The sequence below is a fragment of the Chenopodium album genome, chromosome 7, assembly GCF_948465745.1.
Source record: "Chenopodium album chromosome 7, dcCheAlbu1.1, whole genome shotgun sequence".
In the NCBI taxonomy this organism is placed as follows: domain Eukaryota; kingdom Viridiplantae; phylum Streptophyta; class Magnoliopsida; order Caryophyllales; family Amaranthaceae; genus Chenopodium; species Chenopodium album.
Genome location: NC_137840.1, coordinates 10,073,628 through 10,096,043, shown reverse-complemented (window position 1 = coordinate 10,096,043; position 22,416 = coordinate 10,073,628). Strand labels below are relative to the sequence as shown.

The following is a 22,416-nucleotide window of genomic DNA, read 5'->3' as shown; positions in this document are numbered from 1 at the left end:
TGGACGCCACCGTACTTTAGTGTATGATCACAGTGGGGTTCAAGCTGGGGATAATGCTTGAAATATTCCCTACAGTTTTTGGCGACTCTGATGGGGAGGATTTCTATTTTAATTCCTGAAATTTATTTCGGCAATGATTTAGAATGAGTGGATGAGACTCGAAAAGTTCTAAGTATTTCATGTGCGTAATTTTGATTAACATTATTTTCATATGCATAAAAAAGATCTTATTGTAAAGACCATCCATAATGAGTTAAAACATAGGATTTTACACGTAGGAAATTTGAGAAATATCTTTCACAACTAGGATCGAAATAACACTGCGCGAAACTGGAAAATTTTATCAAGCACAGAAAGCTGCTGAGGCATGTAGGAATTAGCGTCAGCGAACAGAAAATTAGCGCCAGAAATTTGACTATAGCGCCAGACGACAGTTCTGTCGTCAGGCACTACAGCCAAAATCCGGCGCCAATCTTTGTTTGCTGGCGCCAAATTCTTCCAATACCGAGCCAGAAATATGCGTTCTAATTTCGACCAGTTTTTAGCATTGTTTGCTCGATCCTACTTTCTGATTGAGTTTTTATCTACTTGATTGAACGCTCTGAGCAACAAAGGGTACATCCGAGATTGTTGAATTCACCAAACCATGGAAGCGAGTTTTTTCTAAAACTCGCGGTGTCCCATCCACTCGCGCCAACCCTTCACGGTTAGGCTTCTGCGCGGTGAATCCGGACAATTAATCATGGACCCTCTATTGACTAACTCATATCCCGAACTTTAGAGAACTAGAGTCATGGTTAGGTTGCAAACTCATTGCATCATATTGTGCCTACTTGACTGATTGTGCATACTCTGTGTTTTTCCTAACCGTTTGTTTGACATGTGATTAAGCCTAAATAAACTAATTAACGAATAAAGGACTTTGTTTAATTAATTAATTAATTTGAGCTAATAAATATGTCTAAAATCGAGTTATAGTCCCTTTAAGTCAACCCGGATTTTTATTCCCGTATACTGCACAAGCGTCAACTTGTTTTGGTCATAGCCGGAGTTTTAGGAATAACTACGAGTCGTACAACCTATGGATCTGTAGCCCCGAGTTTTATCTTTAATTTGGAGTTGGTTTCATCCCAAAAAGAGTCACAGATAAAAAGGTATGACTAAAATACCACAGCCTGTTCAATTTAATGCATATACGTGAAGTCTTAACTTAGTCTTTGCTTGAGTCTAGTCACATGGTCATGACATGAGTCTTAACACGTCACCTACACTCACTAGTTTAACACACACTTTGTATATGTCACCATGACCATGTCTAAGGTTCATGCATGAGTCTGTTTTTTCCGTCATTTGAGTTGGGGGTACATTCTATTCCAAATTTTTTTTTTTCATATCACTCCATCTACATCATCGTTCTCCATATCACAATATTCATTCTTCCCACCTTCTTACATCCATGCTTGTTGAATAGAGTTTGATTCATGTGATTGACAATAATAATAATAATAAAAAAAAAAGTAATGATGAGACAAAACACAAGGCAAGCTTCTCACCAAGATTTCATGCTTTCTTCTTCTTTTTTTTCAAACCTTTCCCCAATAAGTCTAGCATAGGCACCCTTTGTCTTCCTTAGATTTATTTCATAGGTTTTTTTCCCCTTTAATAAAATGAGCATTTATTTCCTTGCATATGATCATCGCATTGCATTGCATTTTAATAAATAAATAAAAAAAATCCATGTCAAACTAAGCACAAGGTATACCAATGATTTGAGGCACCCCTTGTAGCCACCTCATATTACCTTTCACCCTTCAAATATACAATCTCTTCTTGATAAACCACTTTGAGCCTCGTCTAACGATAGACCTTTCATTCTTCAACCTACATCTACCTAACCTTGGGATGGGGATAGTGTGCAACTTATGCAGTTTTCAATATCATAAAAAGCTTGAGTGATTTCAAAAGATCAAAATAAATAAAAAAGAAATACAAAATAATAAAAGTGTACAAAAGGGCAAGTGTTCCAATGTCTTTGACATAAACATGTCTTTGATATGAACACGTCTCAGATTGCGTCTCTTATCGAGTGCTCGGTACCGAGCCTGAGAAACATGAATGCCAAGTGAGTGATAGACCGCATGATCGGGATTTCCCACACTCATAAGAATAAAAATAAATGCTAAAGCAAAAAAAAGAGAGAGAGAAAAGAGAAGCAAACCTCAAGCATACAAATATAAAGATTCAAAAGCAAGGTTGCACACCTTGGGGGCTTATCGAGGGTCTTGAGCCTTTATCCCCTTCTTCTATAACCTTTAGCCTAACCACGTTACAACCCTTAAAAAGACCTTTTTGAGGTATACACACACTTGTGTGAGGTTCGGCTAGAGCTACGTTCGGCCTGATTCCTAACAGATACGTAGGCAACCTCACATCGAGGTGCGGCAGTAATAAAATTGCATTCATATTCACATTCACACACTCACACCATGATCATATCATGGGATCCCCTATGCTCATCCCTATTCATTTAGAGCTAGACTTGGGGGCTTGTGATGTGTCTATTTTATATAGTATTTTACCCCCGTCCCTTGGTCATAATTAGTAGTGTTTTTGGCTCTTTAGAGCCACTTTTATTACTAATTGGTGTTTTCCAGTGTTTTCGTAGATTTGGTTGACTTTTGCAGGTATTTATGCTTTTGGAGTATTTTCCCGAGATAGTTTGGAGCAATCACGAACATTGGAGAAACACGTCAAGATTTTATAGCCCAGGGCCGGTTAGAGCCATCGAACCGGTGATTAAGGGCTCGGTATAGGTGATACCGGGGCATTTGGACCGAGTATTCAAGACCGGAAGAGGAAACCCATATTGGCCCGAAGAAATGGAGCCCAATCATAGTCCAAATAGTGGCCCAAGAGAGCCGCCCGGCCAAAGAGGCTGGCTCCCGGAGGCGCGCCCGGCCGGGCGGGAGAAGCTAAGGTTGGCGCCCGGTGACGCGCCCAGCCGGGCGCGAGATTAGTATTAGGAAGCAAAAAGGCGCGCCCGATCGGGCGGTGCCTCGCGCGATCGGGCACGTGTATTTATTAGGAGACGATTAGCGTCGTTTTAATTTGTTTTAGTTTAGGATTTGTACGGAGTATAAATACTCCTCCGTAATACGATTTTATCTCTCTCTCTCTCTTTCCTTTTACTCTTTCTTTACTCTCTTAATTGTTCTCTTAGATTTTCTCTCTCTTAAACCTTTGTTCTTAATCTATTCTTAATTCTAGATTTGTTTGGTAACGATTTCTCTTCTCTTAATCTTAGTTGTTTATTTTATTCCCTTAATCATGTCTTGCTTTATTGCTTTGATTAGTTAAGTTTTTACTATATGTGAATAGTTTTATTTCTAGGGTCTATGGGGATCCATAAATAATATGAAGGGGTTATTTATTGTTGTTAATTATCAATGCTAGATTAATTTCCTATCGATTGATATAATGCTCTGTGACTAGATTAGGCCTGATCTTTTATGCATGAGTTTGACAATATTGATTCGAGATTCGACTGATGAGAATTGATGTTTAGGTCTAGTTTCAATAGGCGGATTAATTTATAAATGGTTAAGCCGAGATTCGAGAGATGAGATTTAATACCGGTTGATTAATTCTGTGATTGTAATACGTAGCGAAAGCCCTTTACGATCTGGTTAATTGATGCATTTATGATTGACTATTATTGGTTCTTGATATTGCATGATAATTTCTTATATTAATGAATTGTTTTAACGCTTTACAATTACGGCTTGTAAAAGTATAGCAATATTGAATTGATGAATCGAGCAGATGTTAATTTGATATTAAAGGCTATTTTTAATAGGAACTTAGATCTAGTAAATTGCGATAGCCTGTTAGATCTATGTTGATTAATAAATTGCGAGAGCCTGTTAATCATGTTATTTATGCAATGTCAATGATTGATTATTATGTTTTACCCTGGAGTATTATTTATTGGTGAACCTATGCCCTAGATCCTTTTATATATTGTTTTCTCCCTATTCTCAATCTCTGTAGTTTAGTTTATTATTCAATCATAAATATTGGTTACTTCATAATCTAGATTATATTAGTTAATTAGGAATAGAAAAATCCGTTTCTCTGTGGATTCAACCCTACTTCCCTATCTACCTTAGTTAAAGGACTTAGGAATTATTTTTGATTAGGGGATACGACTTTACCTTGTCAAAATTTGGCGTCGTTACCGGGGAAACGGTTTTATTTTTATTTCTGATTGTTTTTGTAGTCTAGATTATTTTCCTTTTTGCCTCAGAGAGCGTTAGTTCTCTGAGGCAAATCTCACATTTGCTTCTAGTTTTTGTTTATGCCCAGGTGTTCCAGATCAGGGTACATCCCATTCGATCCTAAGATCGAACGTTCCTTCCATAGACAGAAAAATTTCTACAAGCAAATTCTGGCGGATTCTGGTGATAATAATAATAATCACCGCGATCCTCCAACTGGTTCTAGCGATTCAGAGGCACCATCAGACGCAGAATCAGAGATGGCGGTTCCAAAGAAGCTTAGTGATTACTCACAACCCAAGCTTACAGATTTTCCGCATCTCACCCCTACTCCGGCTCTTGATGGGGTTCAATTCGAAATTAAACTTCAATTTATAACGATGATAAAGAGGAAGCAATTTAGTGGAGCCAAGGGTGAAGACCCAAATCTTCACATTGCCGACTATTGTCAATATTGTAATACCATCAGGCAAGCCGGGGTCACTCAAGACCAAATCAGGGAGATTCTCTTTCCCTTCTCTTTAACTGGAAAAGCTAAATTGTGGTTTTATGGCTTAAATAGAACTGCACTTGGTATAACTGACTGGGAAACTCTTGTTTTGAATTTCTATAACTAGTATTATCCTGCAGAGAGAACAGCCGTACTACGGAGTGCGATTCAAAACTTTGCCCAAGAAGCCGATGAATCTTTATATGAGGCTTGGGAGAGGTTTAAGGATCTAAAAAGAGATTGCCCTCACCATAATTTAGCACAATGGCAGTTAATCCAAGCCTTTTATAATGGCTTGGAAATTCTTCTCGAATAATTTTAGATTCTGCAGCTAGTGGGAGATTTATGAATCTTGATGTTGAAGATGCATGTCAGGTTATTGAAGATATGGTGGAAATTAGAGAAATGTTGGTTAATATGCAAAAGCACATGGAGAGTGGAGATGCGACAATTGATCAAATTCTAGCACATAATAAAATTGTAGATAATCAAATTGCGCAACTTTCTGCTACTCTACAAGCCCGCCAACAGGGAGCTCTACCGGCACAGCCGATCTGGCCTACGGATCAAGCATTTGCAATTACTCTAAGGAGTGGTTCAAACTATGAAGGGCCCTCTATGCCCAGAGTTGATGAACCTGATTTAATAAGTAATGCTAATCTTGATTCCGTTTAACCAAACAATGTAGTTAATAGCCCTGCAGGGCTAAAGGATAATACTAACATATCTAATTCTACATTGCAGGGTACGACTCCAGAGAAGGTGGCTACTCCAGACAAGAGCAATAATGCTCCAAAGCCAATTATCAAACTTCCATTCCCCAATCGTCAATTGAAGACAAACTTGGATAAGCAGTTTGGTAAGTTCCTGGAGGTGGTAAAAGACTTGAAGGTAACAGTTCCCTTCACTGAATTAATCACACAAATCCCCTCGTATGCAAAATTTATGAAAGAAATATTGACGAGGAAAAGGTCTATTAGTGAGGTAGAGACAGTAGCTTTCACTGCAGAGTGTAGTGCCGTACTTCAAAATAAGTCTCCACCTAAATTAAAAGATCCGGGTAGTTTTTCTATCCCTTGTCATATTGGCAATCTCTTGATTGATAATGCATTATGTGATTTGGGTGCTAGTTTTAGCGTCATGCCATTATCTTTGTGTTCTAAGTTGAATATTGGTAAATTAAAAGCTACCAATATAACTCTACAAATGGTCGACCGTTCTTTCAAATACCCCTTAGGTGTTTTAGAGGATGTCCCCGTTAGAGTAGGTAAATTTTATATACCTGTAGATTTTGTTGTTCTTGATATGGCTGAGGATGTGTAAACCCCAATTATTTTGGGTAGACCATTCCTTAACACTGCAGGAGAAATCATAGATATGAGAAGTGGTAAGTTAACACTATCAGTAGGGGATGATAAAGTTATTTTTAATCTTAATAATACCCCTAAAAGCTCCATGACTGAGGAGAAATATTTCAGTGTTAATGTGGTTGAGAATTATTCTAACAAGCCCCAAGCTCTTGAAAAAGATCCCTTGGAGGCGGTATCTTGTGTTGCATCCCTTTCAGATGAGATAGACAAATGGCATAAGGAAGTCGATGCAATCGAAAGAGCACTTTACACTGTTGGTCTTGGTTTCGAGGATGAAAAGGTGGAACCGATCAAGCAAGTTATGCGATTTGAGTCTACGGTAAGTGTTCCGCCAAATCGAGTTGCAAGTGTTGAATGCAATGACAATTTGAGGCAATTCTCGATCAAAGAAGGATCTTTGATGCGTAGCATTGAAGAACCCCTTACCCAAGTCAAGGAGGATCCACCAGATAAGGTGATTTGGCGTCCCACAGGGTATGTTAAGAAGCCGCGTCGCAGCCGAAACACCGCTAGACCGGGTGAGAAACCACCCGATCAAGAGTTAGGCCAAGGGTCCCAGTTGTTGCACTTGGTAAGAGGGTCGTGCGGGACCTAGATAAACCAGCGCTTTGCGGGAGGCAACCCGTAGTTTTAATGCTTTTTAGACTAGTTTTTCTTTTCTTTTTCTTATGAGAGGAGAGATGAGGGAATTTAATGAGTTTTATGAGTTTTTATTCAGTTTTGAAGGAAAAGAGTTAGCCAAATTTTGAAGAAAATAAGCAAATACGAAAGCTGACAATTAGTCTCGGGCCCGACCGGGCGCGAGAGTTAGTCTTCAAAGTTGAGCATTTTTGCCCGACCGGGCGATGGGCGCCCAACCGGGCGCAAGAAGTGTTTTATACGGACATAATTGTCCGCCCGATCGGGCAAGCCTTGCCCGATTGGGCGCGAGAAAGGGTGAAAAATTGGACGTTAGCTCGCCCGATCGGGCGAAGGGCGCCCGACCGGGCGCGAGAGTTGAAGAAAATCGGGCTATCAGATCGCCCGACCGGGCGCGAGAACACAACGCAATTTCCAACCTAGATCGCCCGACCAGGCGACCGACCGCCCGACCGGGCGCGAGTGGCGTCCGCGTCTTCTTCTTCTTTCTTTTCTTCTTTATTTCTTCATTTCTTCTTTCCTCCATTACTTTATCTCTTTAAAACTCAAATTCTCTCTACCTTCTCTCTAAGATTTCTCCTCCATTTCTCACCCAAATTCAAAACTTTTTACATATTTGTGATCCTCTCTTCATCCTCTACATTTCCATATAAAAAATTTCAGATTTTATTCAAATTAATTTTCAAATCCATTTTCTACCATGGCTTCAAAGAGGGCTAGGTCCATTTTCGGTAGGAGCTCCAGTTCGAAGGAGGATTACGACCCAGATTTGCAACTTCCATACTGGCCGACGATCCGCATTGCTAGCCGAGAGCAAAAGGAGCGGCTAAAACACTTAATCGATCGTGAGGTAATTCCTTCTCGGTGGTTACACCGCCCTACTCTAGAATCATTTGGTTTGTATGATTTTGTAAAACGATTTTTAAATGACATTGGCATGAGAAAATTTGTTGATATGCACTATCCTACATTCCGAGAACTTACTTGTGAATTCCTGTCTTCTTTACATGTTGTTAGTAGTAGAAATGGGCCAAATTTATTTTTTAGGTTGAACAATAAGAATATTAGTTTAACTTTTGTAGAATTTTGTAAATTATTTGAATTAAATTCTTAACTATCTCACCAATGGCATGCAGACTATAAAATGGGTGATATATATCATGCTTTGAATGGTTTGCCTACCCCTGACCCCCAACATGCTAAAACCAAACCTATTCACCACCCTGTCCCAAAAATCTGGCAAAGATTTGCGGGTTTGTGTTTTTTAGGTAGGTACGAGCCCCATAATGCCCAATCTAACGAACTAGCTGTCATAGGACACTATGTGTATGGGTACGGGAAATTGAACATAGGTAGGTTTATTGTTCACCATTTGAGTAGGCATGCCACGGCTAGCACCACATCAAAAACCCTCATCCGTTTAGGAGGCCTTATCACTCGGATAGCAGAGAAAAAGGTCGGTTTTGTAGTGGACGGACCCCACCAGCTGACCAACTGCGGACCAGATACCTATATGACTGCTAGGTATTTTAAGGAGTTGGGGTGGGTTCGACCGGATAGTGAGCAGACACCCTTTTGGTGTATTAGGACTGGGAGCGAGCAACCTTTGCCCATTTTTCCCTTACCCAGTCCTGACTTGATCGCCTTTCCCCCAGGGCAACCTTCTTACACATACGATGTTCTAGTTGCCAACGCTAGGGGGCAGGCACCACCACCACCAATTCCACCACCCCAGCCTTAGTCCGAGGTGGCTTTCTCTCCACCTCGTATGTCTCACTCTATCCCTCATGTTGACTCTGATCCAGTTTGGGATCTTCAGAGTATAGGTTAGGCCTTAGGACATATCGAGCATTCCCATACTGACCTTAGGAGGATGGTAGGCTCCATAGACCATAGGTTAGGGAACCTAGAGAGGAACCAGGGTAGAGCTCTCTACCCTATGTATGATGAATATGCTCGTCGGGGCAACATTCCCGACGACTCTATTCACTCTGACTGGTTTCAGCCTCCACCCCAGGATACGATAGGGATCCCACTGCCCGTGGTATTTACACTGACTATTCTTCCTTCTACGGGTACGGCCAGGACATTCCTTTCGGGGGACCGGCGGGGGGGAGTTTTCATGCTGACTATTTTGGTGGTGGCTCTTCTGGTGCATGTGGTGCAGGTGGGAGTGGAGGTGCGGGTTTCGGCTCGATGGATGAGGATGATCAGGACTAGCTATGTTGGGCTAGTTCCCGAGCCAATGAGGACATTGTCTGATTCTGGCTTGGGGGAGATTTTGGATTTGGTATATTTCTTTTCCTCTTTTCTTTTATTTTTGGTGTGTTTTCTTAGGTTAGATTTCCTGCTTCTTAGGTTAGTTTTATTGCTTTCTTATATATGAAAAATACAAAAATAAAAAAAAATTCAAAAATAAAAAAAATTCAAAAATACGTTCCAATGAATTGTAAATTTTGCTTCCTTTTGCCCCTTACTTGAGAAAATTGTTTTGATTCTTGGTATTTGATGATAGGCATTGTAGATTAGTTAATCATGATTTGATGTTTGATTGCCTTGAAACCTTAACATGCATCAATTTTGTCCAACTACTTGTGAATATAGTGCTTGACTAGTTGATTTGGTTAGGATTGTGTGATAGTTCCATAGTTCCTGGTATGTCAATGAATTTGAGTATTGGTTTGCAACTATTAGTAATATTTATATGATTCATTATTATGCACATTGTGGAGGACGAAGGCACTTGTTCTTTTAGGTAGCCTCCAGATATTGTAGATACATTTGTTCCCTTCTTGCTACCCATGTTGCTGCCTTGACTTTTTGTTGTTTTGCTAGCCATATTACAAGCCTATTTTGCCCCATTGGTTACTAGCCCCAAGCTTGGCTTGGGGGAGCTATTAGTGAGTGAGGTGAGGGAGTTTGTAGTGTGCTTATTATTTGCACAATTTGGGTGGGTTTTGAGAAGTTGTTTTGTTTTTTATCATGTTTATTTTTGATAAGTTTGGAAGTTATATTTTCTTAAAAAAATAAAGCATGATGTTATGAAAAAAAAAAAAAAAGAAGTTCAAGAAAAAAAATAAGTGAACTTCAAAAGAAAAAAAAAAAGTGTTCAAGTGTTCTAGTTGGAGGTTGATCAAAAGAAAAATAATAGAGCTTCAAAGAAAAAAAATTCAAGTTTGAAAAGAAAAAAAAAAAAAAAAAGAATGAGCTCAAAGTTTGTTTTTCACTCAACTTCTTCATTATTATATTTTTATGAGTGATATGTAAGAGTTGGGATTGTTTATTATGATCGGAGTATATTTGGTTGATGTTAGAGTTGGTTATGTAGGAGATGTTGATCATTATTTATTTTGATCATGGGTTTTATTAGAATATGGATCCTTTAAGCATAGCTTTTCTCTCACTTATTCCCAAATTTATCCTACCCTTTACCCTATCCTTACATTACAAGCTTTAAAGACCTTCCGACCTTTGTGCATAGAATTGTATGAATGTGAAAGTGTTGCTTATCAATGCAAGTTATGATTTGGCATATTTCGAGTCGACTAGTAGGATTGAGCGTTCATTGTTTTATACACACGAGAGTGTGTGTTGGGAGGGCATTGTTCACATAAAGGGGTTGGATGGAGAGCGTCGAGTACATCTTCTGCTCGCCACAAAAATGAGAGTTTAGTGCGTGAGCACTAGTCTTGAATTCTATATGCTCTTGTGGTTTTCTCTGTTTGACAATTGTTAGGGAAGATTGGTAATTAGATGGATTTGATTGGTTGATTTTGAAGCATGTTTATTTGATCTACCCTGGATCGTCTATGCTTGATTTTTACTTTTTGGGGTGAAGCATATTTATTGATTTATTGATGAGATCTTTGCTTAGAGACAAGCAAAGGTTTGGCTTGGGGGAGTTTGATGTGTCTATTTTATATAGTATTTTACCCCCATCCCTTGGTCGTAATTAGTAGTGTTTTTGGCTCTTTAGAGCCACTTTTATTACTAATTGGTGTTTTCTAGTGTTTTCGTAGATTTTGTTAACTTTTGCAGGGATTTATGCTTTTGGAGTATTTTCCCGAGATATTTTGGAGCAATCACGAACATTGGAGAAACACGACCAGATTTTATAGCCCAGGGCCGGTTAGAGCCATCGAACCGGTGATTAAGGGCTCGGTATAGGTGATACCGGGGCATTTGGACCGAGTATTCAAGACCGGAAGAGGAAACCCAGATTGGCCTGAAGAAATGGAGTCCAATCGTAGTCCAAATAGTGGCCCAAGAGAGCCGCCCGGCCGGGCGGGAGAAGCTAAGGTAGGCGTCCGGTGACAAGCCCGCCCGGGCGCGAGATTAGTATTAGGAAGCAAAAAGGCGCGCCCAATCGGGCGGTGCCTCGCCCGATCGGGCGCGTGTATTTATTAGGAGACGATTAGCGTCGTTTTAATTTGTTTTAGTTTAGGATTTGTACGGAGTATAAATACTCCTCCGTAATACGATTTTATCTCTCTCTCTCTTTCCTTTTACTCTTTCTTTACTCTCTTAATTGTTCTCTTAGATTTTCTTTCTCTTAAACCTTTGTTCTTAATCTATTCTTAATTCCAGATTTGTTTGGTAACGATTTCTCTTCTCTTAATCTTAGTTGTTTATTTTATTCCCTTAATCATGTCTTGCTTTATTGCTTTGATTAGTTTAGTTTTTACTATGTGTGAGTAGTTTTATTTCTAGGGTATATGGGGATCCATAAATAATATGAAGGGGTTATTTATTGTTGTTAATTATCAATGCTAGATTATTTTCCTATTGATTGATTTAATGCTCTGTGACTATATTAGGCCTGATCTTTTATGCATGAGTTTGACAATATTGATTCGAGATTCGACAGATGAGAATTGATGTTTAGGTCTAGTTTCAATAGGCGGATTAATTTATAAATGGTTAAGTCGAGATTCGAGAGATGAGATTTAATACCGGTAGATTAATTCTGTGATTGTAATACGTAGCGAAAGCCCTTTACGATCTGGTTAATTGATGCATTGATGATTGACTATTATTGGTTCTTGATATTGCATGATAATTTCTTATTGAATTGTTTTAACGCTTTACAATTACGGCTTCTAAAAGTATAGCAACATTGAATTGATGAATCGAGCAGATGTTAATTTGATATTAAAGGCTATTTTTAATAGGAACTTAGATCTAGTAAATTACGAGAGCCTGTTAGATCTATGTTGATTAATAAATTGCGAGAGCCTGTTAATCATGTTATTTATGCAATGTCAATGATTAATTATTATGTTTTACCCTGGAGTATTATTTATTGGTGAACCTATGCCCTAGATCCTTTTATATATTGTTTTCTCCCTATTCTCAATCTCTGTGGTTTAGTTTATTATTCAATCATAAATATTGGTTACATCATAATCTAGATTATATTAGTTAATTAGGAATAGAAAGATCCGTTTCTCTGTGGATTCGACCCTACTTCCCTATCTACCTTAGTTAGAGGACTTAGGATTTATTTTTGATTAGGGGATACGACTTTACCCTGTCAGCTTGATCCCTACATCATTAGCCTACCTAGCCTAAGAGTCACCATTATTTGACTCTTCTAAAAATAATATCTTTCCACACACTTAGCCCTTGCGGCCTAACTTTAGTGTCACTTTCACACACATCACAGATACATGACCAAATATACCTTCCATTAGGAACCCTTTGTCATGGAATCTTAACACAACGTTGAAGCATGTCTTGTCATATCAACATCACTCATCAATCATAATTATCATTGCATCAAAATATGAAGTGCTTAGCCTCCGTGCTTAAATTACCCAAATACTTTCATCATTGAGTCAACAATTGAGATAGCCTAAGATGAATTAATCCTTGCACCTTGAGAGATAGTATTAAACGCAAACATTTAACGGACTAAGCTCATTCAACATGCACCTTCATAAACTTCGATTCTTTTTTGCGTCTTTCTTTTTCGGGAGAAAGTCGGTACCCTCCACAAAAAATGACGGAAATTTTTTCTTTTTTGCATTTTCGAGTCCCACAATCACATTACGATGCACACACGGTCATGTACACATTGAGTCATGTCGTGTTATCACATTGAGTCAACACTATGCACACACGAGTCACATGAAGCGAGTCATGGTGAGTCAAGTTCATACCTTAAGTCACGACAAGTCAATGAGTCAAGCAACACTAAGTCTTAGGTCAACCCTAAAGAAAGATAAGCAAAGTCATATAGTCAAAGATTAAATGTAGGTGCATCCCAGCAAGCAAGAACATTCCCGGATTTTTTCGAAAAAAACCGCGAATATGATACATGAGATTCTTCCAAGATCAGAGGAGTTTGAGCGAAATTACATAGATCAGTAAATTAGAGATGAAGAGCTTTAATTTACAAAAGATTTTAGCGGATTTGGTTGAAAGGAAACGACCAAGTTCAAAGTTCGGAGCAAAACCAAGCAACAACGACAGCAAGAGCAGAATAGGGAAGACCCGACTCCAGCACCAGACGACAAGGTTGTCGTCTGGCAACAACATCTGGCGTCTGGAAACAGAGTTCAGCGCCTGACTCTAGATCCCAGCGTCTGGCGACAGAGCCAATTCTTGACGCTAGAGATATTCCAACAGCAACAGAGCTTGAAGCCTCTCAGAATGGTCATTTCGACCTCATACAACAATTTCGGGTTCCTTGGTACGCCAGTTAGCCCCTATAAGCAATTTGACATGATTAATAGTCGGCTCGATTACAATCGTAGTAAGTGATTGACCTGACAAAAAATCGTCTCACTTAGCTTAAGCGCCTAAAACACTGGCTCATTACAAGCACTAACGTATCGGTTTAAAAGCAAGCACTTAAACGACAATATTTCCAAATACGGATTGTCGCGCATTCTTCTTAAACGACAATATTTCCAAATATAGATTGTCGCGCATTCTTCTTAAACGACAATTTTTCCAAGATTGGATTGTCATCTCCAACTGACAATATTTCCAAAAATGGATTGTCGTGCATCTTCTTCAACGACAATTTTTTCAAGATTGGATTGTCATCTCTGGCAAAGTTTCCAAGCATGGATTGTCGTGCTCCTTCTTTGTTTGGCAAGTTTTTCCAAGTTCGGATTGTCATACATTCATCGACTCATTGGCAAGTTTTTCGAGATTGGATTGTCATACACCCAGTTCCCTATGGCAAAATTTCCCAAAGGATTGTTGTAGGTTTCTATTCATCATAAATATCGGCAAAAGTTCCTCAACGTGGATTGTCATTCATTTCAGTAAGTGGCAAATTTTCCCGAAGTGGATTGTCGGTCGACTCTTTTTTTGGCAAATGTTCCAAGACACAGATTGTCAATTGTGGCAATATTTTCCTAAAAGGATTGTCGCATAGCGTTGGCAAATTTCCAAAGTGGATTGCTTTCAAGAGTTGTATTCCAAGATGTGGATTGTCGATCGTAGCAAAATTTTTATGACAGATTGTTACGAAGCATTGGCAACTTTTCCCAAAAATTGACAAATTTTCCGAGATACGGATTGTCGCTTCATCGTGGCAACATTTCCAAGGATGGATTGTTACGAAGCATTGACAACTTTTCCTAAATCAGATTGTCATACATCATACAAGAGAGTTGTGTTGGCAACTATTCCCAAAGAAAAGAGGATTGTCGTCACAGCAAAGGCACCGACATACAGGTTCAAAAGCAGCAAAAGCGCCAACGTACTGGCATAACGGAAGCAAAGTTCAAGTGAGCTTTTAAAGATCGACAAGCTGAGGTCTTTGGTAATTTTCTTTGGAATATTACCGCAATAAATGAGGGTAGCTTCAAGCGAGGATATCTTCAGCAGCATTCCCTAACTTGCGGAGAGTTGTCACAAACAGCTGAAGGTGATTTCAAGCGAAGTTGTCTTCGATCGTGCTCCCTAAGATGTGGAAGATGGTCACAAAGCGGAAGAGGATCGTTTCAAGCGAAGCAATCTTCGATAGTGTTCCCTGGCTTGTGGAAGATCATCAAGGCGGAAATTGGAGGCAGTTACAAGCGTAGCAGTCTTCAAGAAGGATGACATTCTCTAGCTTGCAGGAGGTCGTCAAAACGGAAATACAGCAACAAATCGGTTACTTCAGAGACGTGTGCTCGACGGTACAAGATACGCGTTTCTTAACTCTTTTATCTGTTTAACTAACGCTAGTTTGCAGGTATCGACGTTACAAGAGTGATTTAGGATTGCAGAACGTTCTGAATCATTCTCCGTCCCTATCGCTACTTTGACTTTTGTTTTCGAAACTTGCGTTTCTCCAAACTCAGTCAAAGTCCACTCCTCCAACCCATTAAGAAGATCATGTCCCTTAAATTAAGGAAGCATGAACTCCTCAATATGCAAGACCATGTCTTGAAGAAGAACATGGGGGAGTAGGCCGCAAGTTTTGGAAAACGTGGGAGATTCTATTTGCAAAAGATATTTTCAAAAATCAGAAAAGAAATAAAATCTTTTTAGTTAAGAAAAAGATAATCATTTAAAACTTAACAGTTTTCCTAAAAACTAGCATGCACAATATTTTATCCTAAGACCAATTCCACACAGATTTTTCGAGTGTAACTAATTTCTTATGCTTACACAAATCCTAAAATATAAAAATATATTTAGTCTTCATGTTTTTTTGATGAAGCTTCTACTCCGAGACTTCTGTTCCTTGGAAGGAACTTCTCTTCTCTAGTGAGGCTTCTTCTCTGAAGCTTCTGTTCCCTGAGGGGAACCTTCTCTTCTCAAGTCTTCATTTCTGAAGCACTAGTTCCTGTAAAGGAACTCTTCTTTATGGATAGCTCTGTTTCTGACTTTCCTGTTCCTCATGGTATCTTTGCATGACACTTAATTCTCCTAGCAAGTGAGGTTGTGTCATCATCAAAATCATTAAGTCCAAAACTGTCGAATAGCTACGTGGAATTCACGCTTCAAATGTATGATTATGTGTCTTGTGTGTTATGCATGTGATTCTTGGGATTAGGTGCTTAATTGAATATGATTCATATTATTTCCGCTACGTAGTACCTATAAACTCCTTCAATTATATCATCTATAAATGATTATATCACATGACTAAATTATTTAAAATACGACTATATCATTCAAACATAAATGACAACAAGATTTTTTTTGACGAGAAATCACAACAAGATGACTATTTTTTTTTTTTTGAAAGAAGTCTTAAAGGACACTAAATTTCATTAATATAAGCCATACGACATCTACAGTTGACAATGAACGATAATGAAAACGAATTTAACAAAATCAAACAAGAATTAATTGGGGAAGGGCTAAGAATCCAAATACATAAATATAACAATTCGACATATTCTCGATTCGTTGTCTCATACAACTTTTTGAGTGGATCTGTCGTCACTTCACAATTTTGTGAGAAAGTAAATTCTTGTACTGATTCCGTAACCCGAATCCGAGTCATAATCAATAGTAGCCCCGCACAACCGGAGACCAAATTAAGCACAAACAAAACCTTGTCTTTTGAAGAAGTACGAAAAACCTTGTCTTTCGAACGAGATCGAAAAAACCTTGTCTTTCGAAGGAGATAAACCCTTTCTTTCGAGGGAGACATTATTGTAACCTAAAACCAAAAGGCTTAAAAGAAAATAAAGATTGGGGCTTTCCACTGGTGAAATCCGATGGAAGCCCCTTTAAAATTGACAATGGAGACTAGGTTTTGGAGAGAGAAGAGAGAAAAGAAGGCTAGGGTTTAGAATTCATCACATTATGCTTATATTATTATTAGTTTTTATAACAAGATGACTGTTAATATATCATCTAAAAATAATTATAATTATATCATTCAAAAGATAATTCTATCATTTAAAAAATGTTTATATCATATGACTAAATTCTTTCAAAAAAAAATTAAAAAAAAATGTTATATGACTAAATTAATTAAAATATGATTCAAATAAGATAATTATTAATATATAGTTAAAAAGTATTAATTATATCTTTGAATATAATTTGATAGTGTCAAAATATTAGGTATATAATAAACTAGTTTTATGCCCGTGCGATGTCCGGGTTGTTTATTAAATTTAAAGATATATTTTTAATCTGTATATCAAATTTTAAACCATATCATTAATACAAAATTAGTTAGGAATTGATAGGTTTTTGTGACGATTTAAACTTGTAGACATGTAATGACTAATAATAATAATATTGGTGAAAAATATTTCTTGACCCGTAACCTGAAATAATGACCCTGTCTGAAATGACCGGTGACCCGACCTGATTGACAGGTCTACACATAGTAATATAATTATATTAGATTGTGAAGTATATTACTTTAATTGATTAGAATATATTATAAACAATGGATGTGGTACATTTTGAACTAATTCCTTCGCTCCAAAAAAATATTATGATACAAAAAATAAATTTATATGATAATTTGTGAGAGTTATAATCTAATTATTTTTTGAATAAAATTATAATTCAATTTGTGTATATGAAATATTGGTATTTTATAAAAAATAAAACTCTAAATTAACAATTTTATCCTAAAATTCTATTCAAATTTGATTGAAAATAAAATTCTAAACTAACTTTTTTAATCCTACAAATTGATTTCTATATATTATGGCACAACACTTGGCGAAAAGTTGGAACACCAAGTGTTGCTGCTTCGTCGTCTGGCTAAAAGTTTAGCTTTATAAATTAGTTACTAGTTTTGTGCCCCGTGCGATGCTCGGGTTGTTTATTGAATTTTTAAGATAAATTTATAATCTATGATTTTCTCACGATTTTCTATCTAGTAGACATGTAATGACTAATTATAACGTTGGTGAAAATGTTCGATTCAATACATTAAAAAAAATAAAATAAAATTAGCAAGAAAAATAAACTAAATGTTCAAAGCACGTTGGATTGACCCGAACCCAAAACCTTGGTCAAGGGTTGAACATTTCTTGACTCATAACCTGAAATGACCCAATCCAAGATAACTCATGACCCAACCCTAATTGACAGGTCTCCATTCTATTAGATTATGAAGTATATACTTTTAACCGATTAGTATATATTAGAAATAGATGTTTTATGCTTTAAACTACTTCCTTTGCTCCAAAAAAAATATCATGATTCAAAAAATAAATTTATATGATAATTTTTGAGAATTATAATCTAATAAATTTTTGAATAATATTATAATTCAATTCGTACATATTAGTACTAGTTTTGTGCCCCGTGCGATGCCCGAGTTGTTTATTGAATTATAAAATAAATTTTTAATCTTTATACGATTTGCTAGATTGTAAAGTATATTATTTTAGCCGATTAGTATATATTATAAATGCATGTTTAACGCTTTGAACTATTTCCTTAGTCCGAAAAATATTATGATACAAAAAATAATTTATTTGATAATTTTTAAGAATTATAATCTAATAATTTTTTTAATAAAATTATAATTGAATTTGTACATTTGAAATATTGGTATTTTATCGAAAATAAAACTAATTTAATCCTAAAATTCTATCCAAATAGAATTTTAAATTAACTTTTTTTTTTATCTTATGAGGTCTATTTAAATCTATCCAACGTGGCGCGACACTTGGCGAAAAGTTAGAATGTCAAGTGTCGCAGCCTCGTGACCTGGCTAAAAGTTTAGCTTTATATATTAGTTATTATTATATGATATGATATGATATGATTTTATCGATAATAAAACTCTAATCTAAAAATTTTATCCTAAAATTCTATCCAAATAAAATTCTTGAACGCCAAGTGTCGCAATCTCGTGCCCTAGCTAAAAGTTTAGCTTTATATGATTAGAGCACTTGCAATAGAGAAAAAATTCTCCTCTAGAATTTTTTTCCCCCCAAAAAAAGTATCCCACCAACAAAATTTCTCAAAAAAAATCTAGAAAAAATGAGATTTTTTTCTCTTGGAGAAAATTTTCTCAACTTGATTGTTGCTGACTTTTGGTGGGGTATGGCGCAGGTTTTTGTGTTTTTTTCTTTTTTTTTTATTAATTTTGTGTGGGGCCCACCATAAAGTTAACATTAATTAATATTTCAACGGTAAAAATACAATGTTGTGGTGAGTTTAATTGTCAGCCATTGATCTTCTTACACGTGTCATTTTTTGGAAGAGCTTTGTTCTAACAGTAAATATATTACCGTTTTAGTGTAAAACGACTATTTTGTATACAGTAAATTATTTTAAAAAAAAAAAACTAAAATTACCAACGGAAAAAAAACTTGATCTATAAATAGACATCCATTTTTCAATATTTTGATACTATGAAAATATCGTTTTTTACTCTTTAAATTTCATAATTGTATCATTCAAGTGTGTAATTTTTTTCCCCTAAATTTTTTTGATATTTTGTTCCCTTTTTTAAAAGTAAAAATGGATCCTAGTAATCCCAATCGTTCACAAAATCTGAACGACTTTGATCCTTCATCACTTATGAATCATCCACAATTTTCTCAGTTTTTTCAAATGTTTGGAGGTAATTTTCCAAATTTTCCTAATTTTCCACCACAACAACCACCTCCAGAAGAAACAACTCCACCAACTCACCAAAATTACAACCAGTCTCCACAAATCTATCAAGGAAGTAATAGTCAATTCATTAGTGATGAAGAAGAAATCGTTCCAGAGACACCACAGTATCCGCCAGAGCGAAATAAGCCAATTCCAGTTGCAACAAACACCCGTGACTGGTCTGTTAAAGAGGAAGAAGCTCTAATTGAGGCTTACTTCAACAATTGCACAGACGCAATTATTGGCAAAGATAGAAAATTTGCTGACCTTTGGAGAGATATACATCGAGAATATGATGCGGCTCATCTATCTCGACCACATGAAATTCCAGAGCGGAACAAGAACATGTTGGAGACTCATTGGAGGAGGATGGCTGCTGACCTACTCATTTGGGCAAGTGTTATGGAAGAAGCTGGTAAAATAACGGGAAGTGGGTACAATGATAATGATGTGGTAAAAAATGCCCATGAATTGTTTCGAAGGTCCTGTCAAAATCCGCCAAGGAATTTTAAATTTCAATTTGCGTGGGGAAAGGTGAATGAATATCCAAAGTGGAGAAAGTTCATGAGGTGGGGTCTGAATAAGGAAGAAAGAAAGAAAGTTGATGCTGAACACAAAGCGGAAAAAGAACTTGAAGAGAGCAGCGGTAGTGGTAAAAGAACTAGAGACGATGCTACTAGTTGCTTTGTATCTGGAGGTATGAGTCGCCCTGAAGGTGTTAAGAAAGCCAAGGCCAGAAGAAAAGGCAAAGGGTTAGCATCAGAAGATTTGACTGTTGTTGGTGAACAGATGAAAGTTTACAATGATAACCGTGATGTTGAGGTAAGCCTTAAACAAAAGAAACTTGATTTTGATATACAAAAGGAAATGAGGAAGCAAAGACAACTAGAGTTGGAGGAGAAAAATCTCCAAATGCAACAAGAGAAGATGGAGGCAGATAAACTGAATCGAAAATTCGATACATTGCAAGTCTTGTTGTCTAAGACATCGCTTAATGAAATGGAAGAGAAGTTTAAGCAGAAATTACTCCAGGAACTGTACGGGTAAAAATGACCACTTAGTATTTTGGCTTGGCATTGTATTGTCTTGTTTCTGACATTAATTATGTAGTTTTAATTATGACATTGTGTAGTCTTATCCATTGCATTGTGTAGTCTTGTTTTTGACATTATGTAGTCTTATCTAGCTATGTCATTGTGTAGTCTTATTTATGTCATTGTGTAGTCTTATTTATGTCATTGTGTAATCTTTATGGTACTCTGTCATTGTGTAGTAATCTTATTTATGTCATTGTGTAGTCTTATTTTTGTCATTCTATATGAACAAATGTGCCTCATTCATTCTAATATAAAGACTATGTGAATGGTTTGCAATACACATTCAAAACATCATCCACATAAATTTACTAAAATTAACACAAATGTTGTTTCAAAAAAGCTCTTCAAGCTCAAGTTCTTCATCTGATAGTAATGAAGAATTTCACCAAGTTATTGACGACCTTGTCAATAATCACTTACCATCTATATTGTACCCAACACCTCCACCTCGAGATCAACGTAATAATACAAATGCTCATACTCGGATTCAAATGGATAGAAATCATGAGCAAGGGCACAACCAATTGTTCAACGACTACTTTGCGGATCATCCTGTATATAATGAAAGTCAGTTTCGCCGGAGGTTTCGGATGAAACAACCTCTGTTTTGTAAGATTGTGAATAAGATTGTGGAAAATGATGTGTTTTTCCAGCAAAGGCGAAATGCATCTGGGAAGTTGGGGTTGTCTGGACTACAAAAATGCACGGCAGCGATGAGAATGTTAGCGTATGGGGTGGCTCCTGACGCAGTTGACGAGTATCTACGTATGGGTCAAACAACTGCACGGAAATGTCTTAAAAACTTTTGTGAAGGGGGTCATCAAGGTATTTGAAGCTGAATATTTACGCAGCCCGACGGACGAAGACCTACGAAAGATCCTGTATAGAAATGACCAACGGGGTTTTCCAAGGATGATTGGCAGTATTGATTGTATGCATTGGGAGTGGAAGAATTGCCCTAATGCATGGAAAGGTCAATATTACGGACGAAATAAGAATGTAACCCTCATTTTAGAAGCAGTTGCAGATGAAGATCTATGGATATGGCATTCTTTTTTTGGTATTTCAGGTTCTTGTAATGACCTTAATGTACTTTACCGTTCACCAGTTTTTACTGATGTGTTGCAAGGTCGAGCACCTCCAGTGAAGTTTAATGTCAATGGCCATGAATATAATATGGCTTACTACCTAGCTGATGGTATTTATCCGAGTTGGGCTACTTTTGTGCAAGGATTTACCAATCCTCAAACTCATAAGCATAAGCTTTTTGCTGAACGACAAGCTGCTGCACGTAAAGATGTCGAACGTGCATTTGGTGTCCTACAAGCGAGGTTTGCAATTGTACGACAACCAGCTCTTGCTTACGATGAAGATGTGCTAGCTGACATTATGAAGGCTTGTATCATAATTCATAACATGATAGTAGAGGATGAACGAGATACTTATAAAAATGCTGAAGTAACAAGAAGATATTACGAAACAGATCGCCCAATGTCACGTCTAGGAGGTGAAGCTAGTACAAGTGGTACTCCAAATAATGATGAGACATTTCAGTTTCAAACAGGACGTCCTATCGACATTAATAAATATTTGGAGATAAGGGATGCTATGCGCAATAGACGAACTCATCAATCCTTGAAAGATGACTTGATAGAGCACATTTGGGAAAAGTTTGGTGACAATAACCCTTAAAATCTAATGACGCTTTAATCATCATGTATCGTAATCATATTTTACTTTTTATTAATGTAATGCATTTCTAGTTTTATTACTTATGTCTTCCACTAATCATTATTATTTAATTAGTTCGTAATTAATTAAAGTCACAATTTAATTATCATCAAGTATATGAATAATAATTATTATAATAATTGAAAATAAGTAAGAGAGAGAATATAGTGGGGTATAGTGAAAAGTAAGAAAGAGAGTGGTGAGGGAATTTTTTGGTTTGTTGTTGGTGGGATGGAAAAAATTCTTTCTTTAAAAATTTGATGTGGAGGAGAGGG

At 37.0% G+C, this 22,416-nt stretch overlaps 1 non-coding gene and 1 pseudogene across 1 annotated transcript; one reads left to right on the top strand and one right to left on the bottom strand.

Moving 5' to 3' along the window:
• Nucleotides 1-4,918: 4,918 nt before the first annotated feature.
• Nucleotides 4,919-5,025, bottom strand: LOC145641144 (small nucleolar RNA R71). Its single transcript, XR_014115210.1, has one exon. It is a non-coding gene; the product is annotated as a small nucleolar RNA R71 (small nucleolar RNA).
• A 15,708-nt stretch (nucleotides 5,026-20,733) lies between these two features.
• Nucleotides 20,734-22,102, top strand: LOC145639979 (uncharacterized; annotated as a pseudogene).
• Nucleotides 22,103-22,416: the final 314 nt, after the last annotated feature.